This window comes from Triturus cristatus, chromosome 3_2, assembly GCF_964204655.1.
Source record: "Triturus cristatus chromosome 3_2, aTriCri1.1, whole genome shotgun sequence".
NCBI lineage: Eukaryota > Metazoa > Chordata > Amphibia > Caudata > Salamandridae > Triturus > Triturus cristatus.
This window is the reverse complement of record NC_140584.1, coordinates 917,916,951-917,932,483: the sequence shown is the minus strand read 5'-3', so window position 1 is coordinate 917,932,483 and position 15,533 is coordinate 917,916,951. Positions and strand designations below refer to the sequence as shown.

The following is a 15,533-nucleotide window of genomic DNA, read 5'->3' as shown; positions in this document are numbered from 1 at the left end:
ATTCATATACTCAACAGTTAAGTTACAAGAAACCAAAGAAATCAAAAAAGAAATGACAAACTAAACAAGAAATTAGAAACTGATAGACTTTCTTACACCCAAAAATAAAAACTAACCACTCAGTTTGTTTTCTCTTTCTCCAATCCTCCTGAAAGGAACAGGAACGATCATCAATAGCAAACAGCAGCTACATGAATGCAATACTGTTCACTCACTTCACGCCCAAAAGAGAAAACTACAATTCTTCCTCGTGGTTAGCGAAGACCAGACACTTTCAAACACATTTCCTCAGTTAAAAACTATAGAAATGATCCCTGAAAGTATAGACTTAACAAAATTCTTTATAGCTCACACAGACAGAAAGGGAGGAAACCCTTCCTACTTACAGTAAGACAAGGTTCGCCATCATCAACGGAAATAAAAACATATAAATATAAACATATTTTTTACTCCACAAGATAATATTCCACAGATGCACACGCATACGCCTTTATTTACATTAAAGCCTACTCAATAGATCCTGGTGAGACACTGCTTTATAAATTTGCATATTTTAAATCAGCAACCAATCAAATTCAGCCTGCCTGTTCCTGACCCAATGCTGTACCACAGGGAGAGTTGGAAAATTCTTCAAAAAACTGCAGGTTCCACAAGATCATACAGATGATTTTTAATCCGAATAGTTGGTCCAGATTAGCATCTGTCAAACAGCCAAAAGAGTGACACTGGTCACTAGCGAGAAGGGACCTGCTAAGGTTGCAAGCGTGGAAACAAACGTTGTAGCATTCAAGCTACCTTTAAATTTTGAACAGTTGCACCACAGATCAAATGTACGGCAACATCTTTGATTAGTTTCCCCAAACAAACTAAGGGGCATATCAGCAACAACCGGCGATAATTATCGCTAAGCGCACTTAGCGCTAGGATAATTATCGCCGGCTAGCGTGGATTATTATCGCTGAGATAACGTGCTATTAGCAACGCTTATCTCAAAAACGATAAAAATCCTAACGCTAACTGCCTAACGTGAGATTATCGCTGGAAACCCAGCGATAATGTCACGAAGTGTGGCGTTAGCTTGCTGATAGGGACTCACAAACTTAGCCATGATATCCACCTTACATAGGCTACCATGGCTAAGTCAGTCCTGAAGCAGGCGTAAGGAAAGTAGCAATAACAGGGGTTATCGCTACTTTTCCTGCCGCTATGCTTCATAGCGTGGGCCTTGATGATAGGAGAAATGTCGCTTAGCGACATTTCTCCTGTCATGTCAGGTCAGGTACGCCCACTTTGCATCTCATTAGAGATGCAAAGCTGGGCGTTAGGAATCCCGACGCTAATGCAAGGTTTCACGCGTTAGCGTGACCTTGCTAATTAGGCGATCATTTTTTATCACCAGCTTGATGATATGCCCCTAACTGTTCCCCAGTTCACATGTAAGACTCTAAGCAGACGATGAACTTCGACGGGGGTCCAGACTTAGTGAAAAACCTCTTGCAGCACATACGGGAGATAACGGAACCTATCACTTTCAGAAGAGCCCTGAATGCCTGGCTATCTAAGAAAGCGTTCACATGAACAACTTGTACTACCACCCAGCTTGAATTCATGCAGCTTTTCAAAGCTAAAAGACCTTTAGGTGTCTCAGCACTACAGAAGTATCCAAAATATAGTTTATGTTTTGTGTACAGAAGACTTTTTACACTGGGAAGTGAATACTTGCCAGAAACGTTTTGTATCTAATATTGATTAGAACAGGAATTGAACTTTTCAGTATATAATTCCGTTTTACAGCATATCCTCAAATGAAGAAAGGAACGGCCATCAACAGTAGACAGTTGTTTCAAAAATTAAACTCTGCCTGTGCCCTTCCTTTTTAGATCAGAACTTATCTGCAACACCTTTGGGCCACTTACAAATACTATTTCAATCTTGATTCTACATAACATATCAAGACAAAGAGTTTTATAACTCTGTGCCAAGCTGTCCAAGGGTTACAGGAAGATATCACAAGAGCATTTTTTCTGCCACCTGGCTAAGCTCTCAGCAGATCAGTGATAGATAATTAAAACCTGACGCTGCAATCTATGCAGCTAACTAAAGTTTAATTCAGCATGATAGACTAAAGTTGAAGGCACTGGACAAACACAAGAAAGGGGACCAGGAAAATCGCCTCTTGGGGCAGGCTAAAAGGCTATCACAATATGGTCTCAACTTTGTAATTTTTACGTAAAAACAGACCATGGCTGGAAAAGCAGTCGGGCGATGCCCCAGACTCTTACAAAGCCAAGAAGAGGCAAAGGCTCTGGGTATTCACCTGGCCTGTCACCAAACTGTAAACTTCTACAATTTACGGCCTGGCGCCAGCCCACCTACCTTGTTTCATAGGTGTCGCAGCATAGTGGATATCCAAAATGGTGGCATTTGGGGTTCTAGCCATTACAGCTATAGAACTTTCAAGGCACAGGGCTTATTTTACTATTTACAACCAGCTGATATTCCGATTCTCTACATGAGGCTCTCAATCTTCCAGTGTTCTAAAATACCATAGGACAACGCTACAGGGGGCTACAATGGTCATTAAATACCCTCTGTTTGAGTTATAGACTCAAGTTAAAGCTGAGCTTCTATATCGAGGGGATAGAACATTTAATCAATGTGATACCCGAGGCAGAAAGTCTATACTGATATCACAACATTCCCGTCAATGAAGTAAGAATACTCTAACTTGAACCAGGAGAACCAAAAAAATGGCACTTGCTGGAGCAGGTGGCTCGTTCTGACCATTATTCGATCGTTGCAACTCCTCTGTCCCCCAATGGATCTTGCAAAATTCCAAAGTTCGAATGCATCAAGCCCTTGATGTACTAAGGGTTGCACAGGGGCTTGTTGGGAGCTGCAAGATTTTGTGCTGAGCACGCAAGCTTTTATAATGAAAAGTAAACAGACGCAGTCCCTTACTTCTGCTTTGCACCGCACGAATTCCTGTGAAAACTTTAACAAATACCAAAGGAGTAGTTTTTCATCCTTAGCAGTCTAAGATCCACCGCAGCCTTGTAAGTTGTAAGAAGCCAGGGTGTTACGCTTCCTCTTACTCTAAACGGCCTAACTAGCATTAGCAGGTTTCTTTAAACAGTCTATTCGAAAGAGTGATAAATCTTTTGAGTAGCAGTAGTTGCCTTGCAGAAGTCTAGGCTCTACAAATAGCTCATACGCACAGTCCATTTAAAATGTACTCTTTACTATCCATGTTCGAAAAACAAAGCTTTTTTTTATAAATAACATACCAAATTATCAACTGATGGTGAGAGGTGCCTTTCAAAGAGAACCTCTTGCAAAAAACACAAGTCCAAGAAAGCTCAACAGCTTCTAATAAGTATTCATATACTCAACAGTTAAGTTACAAGAAACCAAAGAAATCAAAAAAGAAATGACAAACTAAAAAAGAAATTAGAAACTGATAGACTTTCTTACACCCAAAAATAAAAGCTAACCACTCAGTTTGTGTTCTCTTCCTCCAATCCTCCTGAAAGGAACAGGAACGATCATCAATAGCAAACAGCAGCTACATGAATGCAACACTGTTCACTCACTTCACGCCCAAAAGAGAAAACTACAATTCTTCCTCGTGGTTAGCGAAGACCAGACACTTTCAAACACATTTCCTCAGTTAAAAACTATAGAAATGATCCCTGAAAGTATAGTCTTAACAAAATTCTTTATAGCTCACACAGACAGAAAGGGTGGAAACCCTTCCTACTTACAGTAAGACAAGGTTCGGCATCATCAACGGAAATAAAAACATATAAATATAAACATATTTTTTACTCCACAAGATAATATTCCACAGATGCACACACATACGCCTTTATTTACATTAAAGCCTACTCAATAGATCCTGGTGAGACACTGCTTTATAAATTTGCATATTTTAAATCAGCAACCAATCAAATTCAGCCTGCCTGTTCCTGACCCAATGCTGTACCACAGGCAGAGTTGGAAAATTCTTTAAAAAACTGCAGGTTCCACAAGATCATACAGATGATTTTTAATCCAAATAGTTGGTCCAGATTAGCATCTGTCAAACAGCCAAAAGAGTGACACTGATCACTAGCGAGAAGGGACCTGCTAAGGTTGCAAGCGTGGAAACAAACGTTGTAGCATTCAAGCTACCTTTAAATTTTGAACAGTTGCACCACAGATCAAATGTACGGCAACATCTTTGATTAGTTTCCCCAAACAAACTAAGGGGCATATCAGCAACAACCGGCGATAATTATCGCTAAGCGCACTTAGCGCTAGGATAATTATCGTCGGCTAGCGTGGATTATTATCGCTGAGATAACGTGCTATTAGCAACGCTTATCTCAAAAACGATAAAAATCCTAACGCTAACTGCCTAACGTGAGATTATCGCTGGAAACCCAGCGATAATGTCACGAAGTGTGGCGTTAGCTTGCTGATAGGGACTCACAAACTTAGCCATGATATCCACCTTACATAGGATACCATGGCTAAGTCAGTCCTGAAGCAGGCGTAAGGAAAGTAGCAATAACAGGGGTTATCGCTACTTTTCCTGCCGCTATGCTTCATAGCGTGGGCCTTGATGATAGGAGAAATGTCGCTTAGCGACATTTCTCCTGTCATGTCAGGTCAGGTACGCCCACTTTGCATCTCATTAGAGATGCAAAGCTGGGCGTTAGGAATCCCGACGCTAATGCAACGTTTCACGCGTTAGCGTGACCTTGCTAATTAGGCGATCATTTTTTATCACCAGCTTGATGATATGCCCCTAACTGTTCCCCAGTTCAAATGTAAGACTCTAAGCAGACGATGAACTTCGACGGGGGTCCAGACTTAGTGAAAAACCTCTTGCAGCACATACGGGAGATAACGGAACCTATCACTTTCAGAAGAGCCCTGAATGCCTGGCTATCTAAGAAAGCGTTCACATGAACAACTTGTACTACCACCCAGCTTGAATTCATGCAGCTTTTCAAAGCTAAAAGACCTTTAGGTGTCTCAGCACTACAGAAGTATCCAAAATATAGTTTATGTTTTGTGTACAGAAGACTTTTTACACTGGGAAGTGAATACTTGCCAGAAACGTTTTGTATCTAATATTGATTAGAACAGGAATTGAACTTTTCAGTATATAATTCCGTTTTACAGCATATCCTCAAATGAAGAAAGGAACGGCCATCAACAGTAGACAGTTGTTTCAAAAATTAAACTCTGCCTGTGCCCTTCCTTTTTAGATCAGAACTTATCTGCAACACCTTTGGGCCACTTACAAATACTATTTCAATCTTGATTCTACATAACATATCAAGACAAAGAGTTTTATAACTCTGTGCCAAGCTGTCCAAGGGTTACAGGAAGATATCACAAGAGCATTTTTTCTGCCACCTGGCTAAGCTCTCAGCAGATCAGTGATAGATAATTAAAACCTGACGCTGCAATCTATGCAGCTAACTAAAGTTTAATTCAGCATGATAGACTAAAGTTGAAGGCACTGGACAAACACAAGAAAGGGGACCAGGAAAATCGCCTCTTGGGGCAGGCTAAAAGGCTATCACAATATGGTCTCAACTTTGTAATTTTTACGTAAAAACAGACCATGGCTGGAAAAGCAGTCGGGCGATGCCCCAGACTCTTACAAAGCCAAGAAGAGGCAAAGGCTCTGGGTATTCACCTGGCCTGTCACCAAACTGTAAACTTCTACAATTTACGGCCTGGCGCCAGCCCACCTACCTCGTTTCATAGGTGTCGCAGCATAGTGGATATCCAAAATGGTGGCATTTGGGGTTCTAGCCATTACAGCTATAGAACTTTCAAGGCACAGGGCTTATTTTACTATTTACAACCAGCTGATATTCCGATTCTCTACATGAGGCTCTCAATCTTCCAGTGTTCTAAAATACCATAGGACAACGCTACAGGGGGCTACAATGGTCATTAAATACCCTCTGTTTGAGTTATAGACTCAAGTTAAAGCTGAGCTTCTATATCGAGGGGATAGAACATTTAATCAATGTGATACCCGAGGCAGAAAGTCTATACTGATATCACAACATTCCCGTCAATGAAGTAAGAATACTCTAACTTGAACCAGGAGAACCAAAAAAATGGCACTTGCTGGAGCAGGTGGCTCGTTCTGACCATTATTCGATCGTTGCAACTCCTCTGTCCCCCAATGGATCTTGCAAAATTCCAAAGTTCGAATGCATCAAGCCCTTGATGTACTAAGGGTTGCACAGGGGCTTGTTGGGAGCTGCAAGATTTTGTGCTGAGCACGCAAGCTTTTATAATGAAAAGTAAACAGACGCAGTCCCTTACTTCTGCTTTGCACCGCACGAATTCCTGTGAAAACTTTAACAAATACCAAAGGAGTAGTTTTTCATCCTTAGCAGTCTAAGATCCACCGCAGCCTTGTAAGTTGTAAGAAGCCAGGGTGTTACGCTTCCTCTTACTCTAAACGGCCTAACTAGCATTAGCAGGTTTCTTTAAACAGTCTATTCGAAAGAGTGATAAATCTTTTGAGTAGCAGTAGTTGCCTTGCAGAAGTCTAGGCTCTACAAATAGCTCATACGCACAGTCCATTTAAAATGTACTCTTTACTATCCATGTTCGAAAAACAAAGCTTTTTTTATAAATAACATACCAAATTATCAACTGATGGTGAGAGGTGCCTTTCAAAGAGAACCTCTTGCAAAAACCACAAGTCCAAGAAAGCTCAACAGCTTCTAATAAGTATTCATATACTCAACAGTTAAGTTACAAGAAACCAAAGAAATCAAAAAAGAAATGACAAACTAAACAAGAAATTAGAAACTGATAGACTTTCTTACACCCAAAAATAAAAACTAACCACTCAGTTTGTTTTCTCTTTCTCCAATCCTCCTGAAAGGAACAGGAACGATCATCAATAGCAAACAGCAGCTACATGAATGCAATACTGTTCACTCACTTCACGCCCAAAAGAGAAAACTACAATTCTTCCTCGTGGTTAGCGAAGACCAGACACTTTCAAACACATTTCCTCAGTTAAAAACTATAGAAATGATCCCTGAAAGTATAGACTTAACAAAATTCTTTATAGCTCACACAGACAGAAAGGGAGGAAACCCTTCCTACTTACAGTAAGACAAGGTTCGCCATCATCAACGGAAATAAAAACATATAAATATAAACATATTTTTTACTCCACAAGATAATATTCCACAGATGCACACGCATACGCCTTTATTTACATTAAAGCCTACTCAATAGATCCTGGTGAGACACTGCTTTATAAATTTGCATATTTTAAATCAGCAACCAATCAAATTCAGCCTGCCTGTTCCTGACCCAATGCTGTACCACAGGGAGAGTTGGAAAATTCTTCAAAAAACTGCAGGTTCCACAAGATCATACAGATGATTTTTAATCCGAATAGTTGGTCCAGATTAGCATCTGTCAAACAGCCAAAAGAGTGACACTGGTCACTAGCGAGAAGGGACCTGCTAAGGTTGCAAGCGTGGAAACAAACGTTGTAGCATTCAAGCTACCTTTAAATTTTGAACAGTTGCACCACAGATCAAATGTACGGCAACATCTTTGATTAGTTTCCCCAAACAAACTAAGGGGCATATCAGCAACAACCGGCGATAATTATCGCTAAGCGCACTTAGCGCTAGGATAATTATCGCCGGCTAGCGTGGATTATTATCGCTGAGATAACGTGCTATTAGCAACGCTTATCTCAAAAACGATAAAAATCCTAACGCTAACTGCCTAACGTGAGATTATCGCTGGAAACCCAGCGATAATGTCACGAAGTGTGGCTTTAGCTTGCTGATAGGGACTCACAAACTTAGCCATGATATCCACCTTACATAGGATACCATGGCTAAGTCAGTCCTGAAGCAGGCGTAAGGAAAGTAGCAATAACAGGGGTTATCGCTACTTTTCCTGCCGCTATGCTTCATAGCGTGGGCCTTGATGATAGGAGAAATGTCGCTTAGCGACATTTCTCCTGTCATGTCAGGTCAGGTACGCCCACTTTGCATCTCATTAGAGATGCAAAGCTGGGCGTTAGGAATCCCGACGCTAATGCAAGGTTTCACGCGTTAGCGTGACCTTGCTAATTAGGCGATCATTTTTTATCACCAGCTTGATGATATGCCCCTAACTGTTCCCCAGTTCACATGTAAGACTCTAAGCAGACGATGAACTTCGACGGGGGTCCAGACTTAGTGAAAAACCTCTTGCAGCACATACGGGAGATAACGGAACCTATCACTTTCAGAAGAGCCCTGAATGCCTGGCTATCTAAGAAAGCGTTCACATGAACAACTTGTACTACCACCCAGCTTGAATTCATGCAGCTTTTCAAAGCTAAAAGACCTTTAGGTGTCTCAGCACTACAGAAGTATCCAAAATATAGTTTATGTTTTGTGTACAGAAGACTTTTTACACTGGGAAGTGAATACTTGCCAGAAACGTTTTGTATCTAATATTGATTAGAACAGGAATTGAACTTTTCAGTATATAATTCCGTTTTACAGCATATCCTCAAATGAAGAAAGGAACGGCCATCAACAGTAGACAGTTGTTTCAAAAATTAAACTCTGCCTGTGCCCTTCCTTTTTAGATCAGAACTTATCTGCAACACCTTTGGGCCACTTACAAATACTATTTCAATCTTGATTCTACATAACATATCAAGACAAAGAGTTTTATAACTCTGTGCCAAGCTGTCCAAGGGTTACAGGAAGATATCACAAGAGCATTTTTTCTGCCACCTGGCTAAGCTCTCAGCAGATCAGTGATAGATAATTAAAACCTGACGCTGCAATCTATGCAGCTAACTAAAGTTTAATTCAGCATGATAGACTAAAGTTGAAGGCACTGGACAAACACAAGAAAGGGGACCAGGAAAATCGCCTCTTGGGGCAGGCTAAAAGGCTATCACAATATGGTCTCAACTTTGTAATTTTTACGTAAAAACAGACCATGGCTGGAAAAGCAGTCGGGCGATGCCCCAGACTCTTACAAAGCCAAGAAGAGGCAAAGGCTCTGGGTATTCACCTGGCCTGTCACCAAACTGTAAACTTCTACAATTTACGGCCTGGCGCCAGCCCACCTACCTTGTTTCATAGGTGTCGCAGCATAGTGGATATCCAAAATGGTGGCATTTGGGGTTCTAGCCATTACAGCTATAGAACTTTCAAGGCACAGGGCTTATTTTACTATTTACAACCAGCTGATATTCCGATTCTCTACATGAGGCTCTCAATCTTCCAGTGTTCTAAAATACCATAGGACAACGCTACAGGGGGCTACAATGGTCATTAAATACCCTCTGTTTGAGTTATAGACTCAAGTTAAAGCTGAGCTTCTATATCGAGGGGATAGAACATTTAATCAATGTGATACCCGAGGCAGAAAGTCTATACTGATATCACAACATTCCCGTCAATGAAGTAAGAATACTCTAACTTGAACCAGGAGAACCAAAAAAATGGCACTTGCTGGAGCAGGTGGCTCGTTCTGACCATTATTCGATCGTTGCAACTCCTCTGTCCCCCAATGGATCTTGCAAAATTCCAAAGTTCGAATGCATCAAGCCCTTGATGTACTAAGGGTTGCACAGGGGCTTGTTGGGAGCTGCAAGATTTTGTGCTGAGCACGCAAGCTTTTATAATGAAAAGTAAACAGACGCAGTCCCTTACTTCTGCTTTGCACCGCACGAATTCCTGTGAACACTTTAACAAATACCAAAGGAGTAGTTTTTCATCCTTAGCAGTCTAAGATCCACCGCAGCCTTGTAAGTTGTAAGAAGCCAGGGTGTTACGCTTCCTCTTACTCTAAACGGCCTAACTAGCATTAGCAGGTTTCTTTAAACAGTCTATTCGAAAGAGTGATAAATCTTTTGAGTAGCAGTAGTTGCCTTGCAGAAGTCTAGGCTCTACAAATAGCTCATACGCACAGTCCATTTAAAATGTACTCTTTACTATCCATGTTCGAAAAACAAAGCTTTTTTTATAAATAACATACCAAATTATCAACTGATGGTGAGAGGTGCCTTTCAAAGAGAACCTCTTGCAAAAAACACAAGTCCAAGAAAGCTCAACAGCTTCTAATAAGTATTCATATACTCAACAGTTAAGTTACAAGAAACCAAAGAAATCAAAAAAGAAATGACAAACTAAAAAAGAAATTAGAAACTGATAGACTTTCTTACACCCAAAAATAAAAGCTAACCACTCAGTTTGTGTTCTCTTCCTCCAATCCTCCTGAAAGAAACAGGAACGATCATCAATAGCAAACAGCAGCTACATGAATGCAACACTGTTCACTCACTTCACGCCCAAAAGAGAAAACTACAATTCTTCCTCGTGGTTAGCGAAGACCAGACACTTTCAAACACATTTCCTCAGTTAAAAACTATAGAAATGATCCCTGAAAGTATAGTCTTAACAAAATTCTTTATAGCTCACACAGACAGAAAGGGTGGAAACCCTTCCTACTTACAGTAAGACAAGGTTCGGCATCATCAACGGAAATAAAAACATATAAATATAAACATATTTTTTACTCCACAAGATAATATTCCACAGATGCACACACATACGCCTTTATTTACATTAAAGCCTACTCAATAGATCCTGGTGAGACACTGCTTTATAAATTTGCATATTTTAAATCAGCAACCAATCAAATTCAGCCTGCCTGTTCCTGACCCAATGCTGTACCACAGGCAGAGTTGGAAAATTCTTAAAAAAACTGCAGGTTCCACAAGATCATACAGATGATTTTTAATCCAAATAGTTGGTCCAGATTAGCATCTGTCAAACAGCCAAAAGAGTGACACTGATCACTAGCGAGAAGGGACCTGCTAAGGTTGCAAGCGTGGAAACAAACGTTGTAGCATTCAAGCTACCTTTAAATTTTGAACAGTTGCACCACAGATCAAATGTACGGCAACATCTTTGATTAGTTTCCCCAAACAAACTAAGGGGCATATCAGCAACAACCGGCGATAATTATCGCTAAGCGCACTTAGCGCTAGGATAATTATCGCCGGCTAGCGTGGATTATTATCGCTGAGATAACGTGCTATTAGCAACGCTTATCTCAAAAACGATAAAAATCCTAACGCTAACTGCCTAACGTGAGATTATCGCTGGAAACCCAGCGATAATGTCACGAAGTGTGGCGTTAGCTTGCTGATAGGGACTCACAAACTTAGCCATGATATCCACCTTACATAGGATACCATGGCTAAGTCAGTCCTGAAGCAGGCGTAAGGAAAGTAGCAATAACAGGGGTTATCGCTACTTTTCCTGCCGCTATGCTTCATAGCGTGGGCCTTGATGATAGGAGAAATGTCGCTTAGCGACATTTCTCCTGTCATGTCAGGTCAGGTACGCCCACTTTGCATCTCATTAGAGATGCAAAGCTGGGCGTTAGGAATCCCGACGCTAATGCAAGGTTTCACGCGTTAGCGTGACCTTGCTAATTAGGCGATCATTTTTTATCACCAGCTTGATGATATGCCCCTAACTGTTCCCCAGTTCACATGTAAGACTCTAAGCAGACGATGAACTTCGACGGGGGTCCAGACTTAGTGAAAAACCTCTTGCAGCACATACGGGAGATAACGGAACCTATCACTTTCAGAAGAGCCCTGAATGCCTGGCTATCTAAGAAAGCGTTCACATGAACAACTTGTACTACCACCCAGCTTGAATTCATGCAGCTTTTCAAAGCTAAAAGACCTTTAGGTGTCTCAACACTACAGAAGTATCCAAAATATAGTTTATGTTTTGTGTACAGAAGACTTTTTACACTGGGAAGTGAATACTTGCCAGAAACGTTTTGTATCTAATATTGATTAGAACAGGAATTGAACTTTTCAGTATATAATTCCGTTTTACAGCATATCCTCAAATGAAGAAAGGAACGGCCATCAACAGTAGACAGTTGTTTCAAAAATTAAACTCTGCCTGTGCCCTTCCTTTTTAGATCAGAACTTATCTGCAACACCTTTGGGCCACTTACAAATACTATTTCAATCTTGATTCTACATAACATATCAAGACAAAGAGTTTTATAACTCTATTCCAAGCTGTCCAAGGGTTACAGGAAGATATCACAAGAGCATTTTTTCTGCCACCTGGCTAAGCTCTCAGCAGATCAGTGATAGATAATTAAAACCTGACGCTGCAATCTATGCAGCTAACTAAAGTTTAATTCAGCATGATAGACTAAAGTTGAAGGCACTGGACAAACACAAGAAAGGGGACCAGGAAAATCGCCTCTTGGGGCAGGCTAAAAGGCTATCACAATATGGTCTCAACTTTGTAATTTTTACGTAAAAACAGACCATGGCTGGAAAAGCAGTCGGGCGATGCCCCAGACTCTTACAAAGCCAAGAAGAGGCAAAGGCTCTGGGTATTCACCTGGCCTGTCACCAAACTGTAAACTTCTACAATTTACGGCCTGGCGCCAGCCCACCTACCTTGTTTCATAGGTGTCGCAGCATAGTGGATATCCAAAATGGTGGCATTTGGGGTTCTAGCCATTACAGCTATAGAACTTTCAAGGCACAGGGCTTATTTTACTATTTACAACCAGCTGATATTCCGATTCTCTACATGAGGCTCTCAATCTTCCAGTGTTCTAAAATACCATAGGACAACGCTACAGGGGGCTACAATGGTCATTAAATACCCTCTGTTTGAGTTATAGACTCAAGTTAAAGCTGAGCTTCTATATCGAGGGGATAGAACATTTAATCAATGTGATACCCGAGGCAGAAAGTCTATACTGATATCACAACATTCCCGTCAATGAAGTAAGAATACTCTAACTTGAACCAGGAGAACCAAAAAAATGGCACTTGCTGGAGCAGGTGGCTCGTTCTGACCATTATTCGATCGTTGCAACTCCTCTGTCCCCCAATGGATCTTGCAAAATTCCAAAGTTCGAATGCATCAAGCCCTTGATGTACTAAGGGTTGCACAGGGGCTTGTTGGGAGCTGCAAGATTTTGTGCTGAGCACGCAAGCTTTTATAATGAAAAGTAAACAGACGCAGTCCCTTACTTCTGCTTTGCACCGCACGAATTCCTGTGAAAACTTTAACAAATACCAAAGGAGTAGTTTTTCATCCTTAGCAGTCTAAGATCCACCGCAGCCTTGTAAGTTGTAAGAAGCCAGGGTGTTACGCTTCCTCTTACTCTAAACGGCCTAACTAGCATTAGCAGGTTTCTTTAAACAGTCTATTCGAAAGAGTGATAAATCTTTTGAGTAGCAGTAGTTGCCTTGCAGAAGTCTAGGCTCTACAAATAGCTCATACGCACAGTCCATTTAAAATGTACTCTTTACTATCCATGTTCGAAAAACAAAGCTTTTTTTATAAATAACATACCAAATTATCAACTGATGGTGAGAGGTGCCTTTCAAAGAGAACCTCTTGCAAAAAACACAAGTCCAAGAAAGCTCAACAGCTTCTAATAAGTATTCATATACTCAACAGTTAAGTTACAAGAAACCAAAGAAATCAAAAAAGAAATGACAAACTAAACAAGAAATTAGAAACTGATAGACTTTCTTACACCCAAAAATAAAAGCTAACCACTCAGTTTGTGTTCTCTTTCTCCAATCCTCCCGAAAGGAACAGGAACGATCATCAATAGCAAACAGCAGCTACATGAATGCAACACTGTTCACTCACTTCACGCCCAAAAGAGAAAACTACAATTCTTCCTCGTGGTTAGCGAAGACCAGACACTTTCAAACACATTTCCTCAGTTAAAAACTATAGAAATGATCCCTGAAAGTATAGTCTTAACAAAATTCTTTATAGCTCACACAGACAGAAAGGGTGGAAACCCTTCCTACTTACAGTAAGACAAGGTTCGGCATCATCAACGGAAATAAAAACATATAAATATAAACATATTTTTTACTCCACAAGATAATATTCCACAGATGCACACGCATACGCCTTTATTTACATTAAAGCCTACTCAATAGATCCTGGTGAGACACTGCTTTATAAATTTGCATATTTTAAATCAGCAACCAATCAAATTCAGCCTGCCTGTTCCTGACCCAATGCTGTACCACAGGGAGAGTTGGAAAATTCTTCAAAAAACTGCAGGTTCCACAAGATCATACAGATGATTTTTAATCCAAATAGTTGGTCCAGATTAGCATCTGTCAAACAGCCAAAAGAGTGACACTGATCACTAGCGAGAAGGGACCTGCTAAGGTTGCAAGCGTGGAAACAAACGTTGTAGCATTCAAGCTACCTTTAAATTTTGAACAGTTGCACCACAGATCAAATGTACGGCAACATCTTTGATTAGTTTCCCCAAACAAACTAAGGGGCATATCAGCAACAACCGGCGATAATTATCGCTAAGCGCACTTAGCGCTAGGATAATTATCGCCGGCTAGCGTGGATTATTATCGCTGAGATAACGTGCTATTAGCAACGCTTATCTCAAAAACGATAAAAATCCTAACGCTAACTGCCTAACGTGAGATTATCGCTGGAAACCCAGCGATAATGTCACGAAGTGTGGCGTTAGCTTGCTGATAGGGACTCACAAACTTAGCCATGATATCCACCTTACATAGGATACCATGGCTAAGTCAGTCCTGAAGCAGGCGTAAGGAAAGTAGCAATAACAGGGGTTATCGCTACTTTTCCTGCCGCTATGCTTCATAGCGTGGGCCTTGATGATAGGAGAAATGTTGCTTAGCGACATTTCTCCTGTCATGTCAGGTCAGGTACGCCCACTTTGCATCTCATTAGAGATGCAAAGCTGGGCGTTAGGAATCCCGACGCTAATGCAAGGTTTCACGCGTTAGCGTGACCTTGCTAATTAGGCGATCATTTTTTATCACCAGCTTGATGATATGCCCCTAACTGTTCCCCAGTTCACATGTAAGACTCTAAGCAGACGATGAACTTCGACGGGGGTCCAGACTTAGTGAAAAACCTCTTGCAGCACATACGGGAGATAACGGAACCTATCACTTTCAGAAGAGCCCTGAATGCCTGGCTATCTAAGAAAGCGTTCACATGAACAACTTGTACTACCACCCAGCTTGAATTCATGCAGCTTTTCAAAGCTAAAAGACCTTTAGGTGTCTCAACACTACAGAAGTATCCAAAATATAGTTTATGTTTTGTGTACAGAAGACTTTTTACACTGGGAAGTGAATACTTGCCAGAAACGTTTTGTATCTAATATTGATTAGAACAGGAATTGAACTTTTCAGTATATAATTCCGTTTTACAGCATATCCTCAAATGAAGAAAGGAACGGCCATCAACAGTAGACAGTTGTTTCAAAAATTAAACTCTGCCTGTGCCCTTCCTTTTTAGATCAGAACTTATCTGCAACACCTTTGGGCCACTTACAAATACTATTTCAATCTTGATTCTACATAACATATCAAGACAAAGAGTTTTATAACTCTATTCCAAGCTGTCCAAGGGTTACAGGAAGATATCACAAGAGCATTTTTT

At 40.7% G+C, this 15,533-nt stretch overlaps 5 non-coding genes across 5 annotated transcripts; all 5 read right to left on the bottom strand.

The window, feature by feature from the left end:
* Nucleotides 1-114: 114 nt before the first annotated feature.
* Nucleotides 115-330, bottom strand: LOC146858565 (small nucleolar RNA U3). The gene has a single exon (XR_014980537.1). It is a non-coding gene; the product is annotated as a small nucleolar RNA U3 (small nucleolar RNA).
* Nucleotides 331-3,492: 3,162 nt separating this feature from the next.
* Nucleotides 3,493-3,708, bottom strand: LOC146858564 (small nucleolar RNA U3). The gene has a single exon (XR_014980638.1). It is a non-coding gene; the product is annotated as a small nucleolar RNA U3 (small nucleolar RNA).
* A 3,161-nt stretch (nucleotides 3,709-6,869) lies between these two features.
* Nucleotides 6,870-7,085, bottom strand: LOC146858563 (small nucleolar RNA U3). The gene has a single exon (XR_014980536.1). It is a non-coding gene; the product is annotated as a small nucleolar RNA U3 (small nucleolar RNA).
* Nucleotides 7,086-10,246: 3,161 nt separating this feature from the next.
* LOC146858562 (small nucleolar RNA U3) lies at nucleotides 10,247-10,462 on the bottom strand. The gene has a single exon (XR_014980661.1). It is a non-coding gene; the product is annotated as a small nucleolar RNA U3 (small nucleolar RNA).
* A 3,161-nt stretch (nucleotides 10,463-13,623) lies between these two features.
* LOC146858561 (small nucleolar RNA U3) lies at nucleotides 13,624-13,839 on the bottom strand. Its single transcript, XR_014980604.1, has one exon. It is a non-coding gene; the product is annotated as a small nucleolar RNA U3 (small nucleolar RNA).
* Between the last annotated feature and the right edge of the window lie 1,694 nt (nucleotides 13,840-15,533).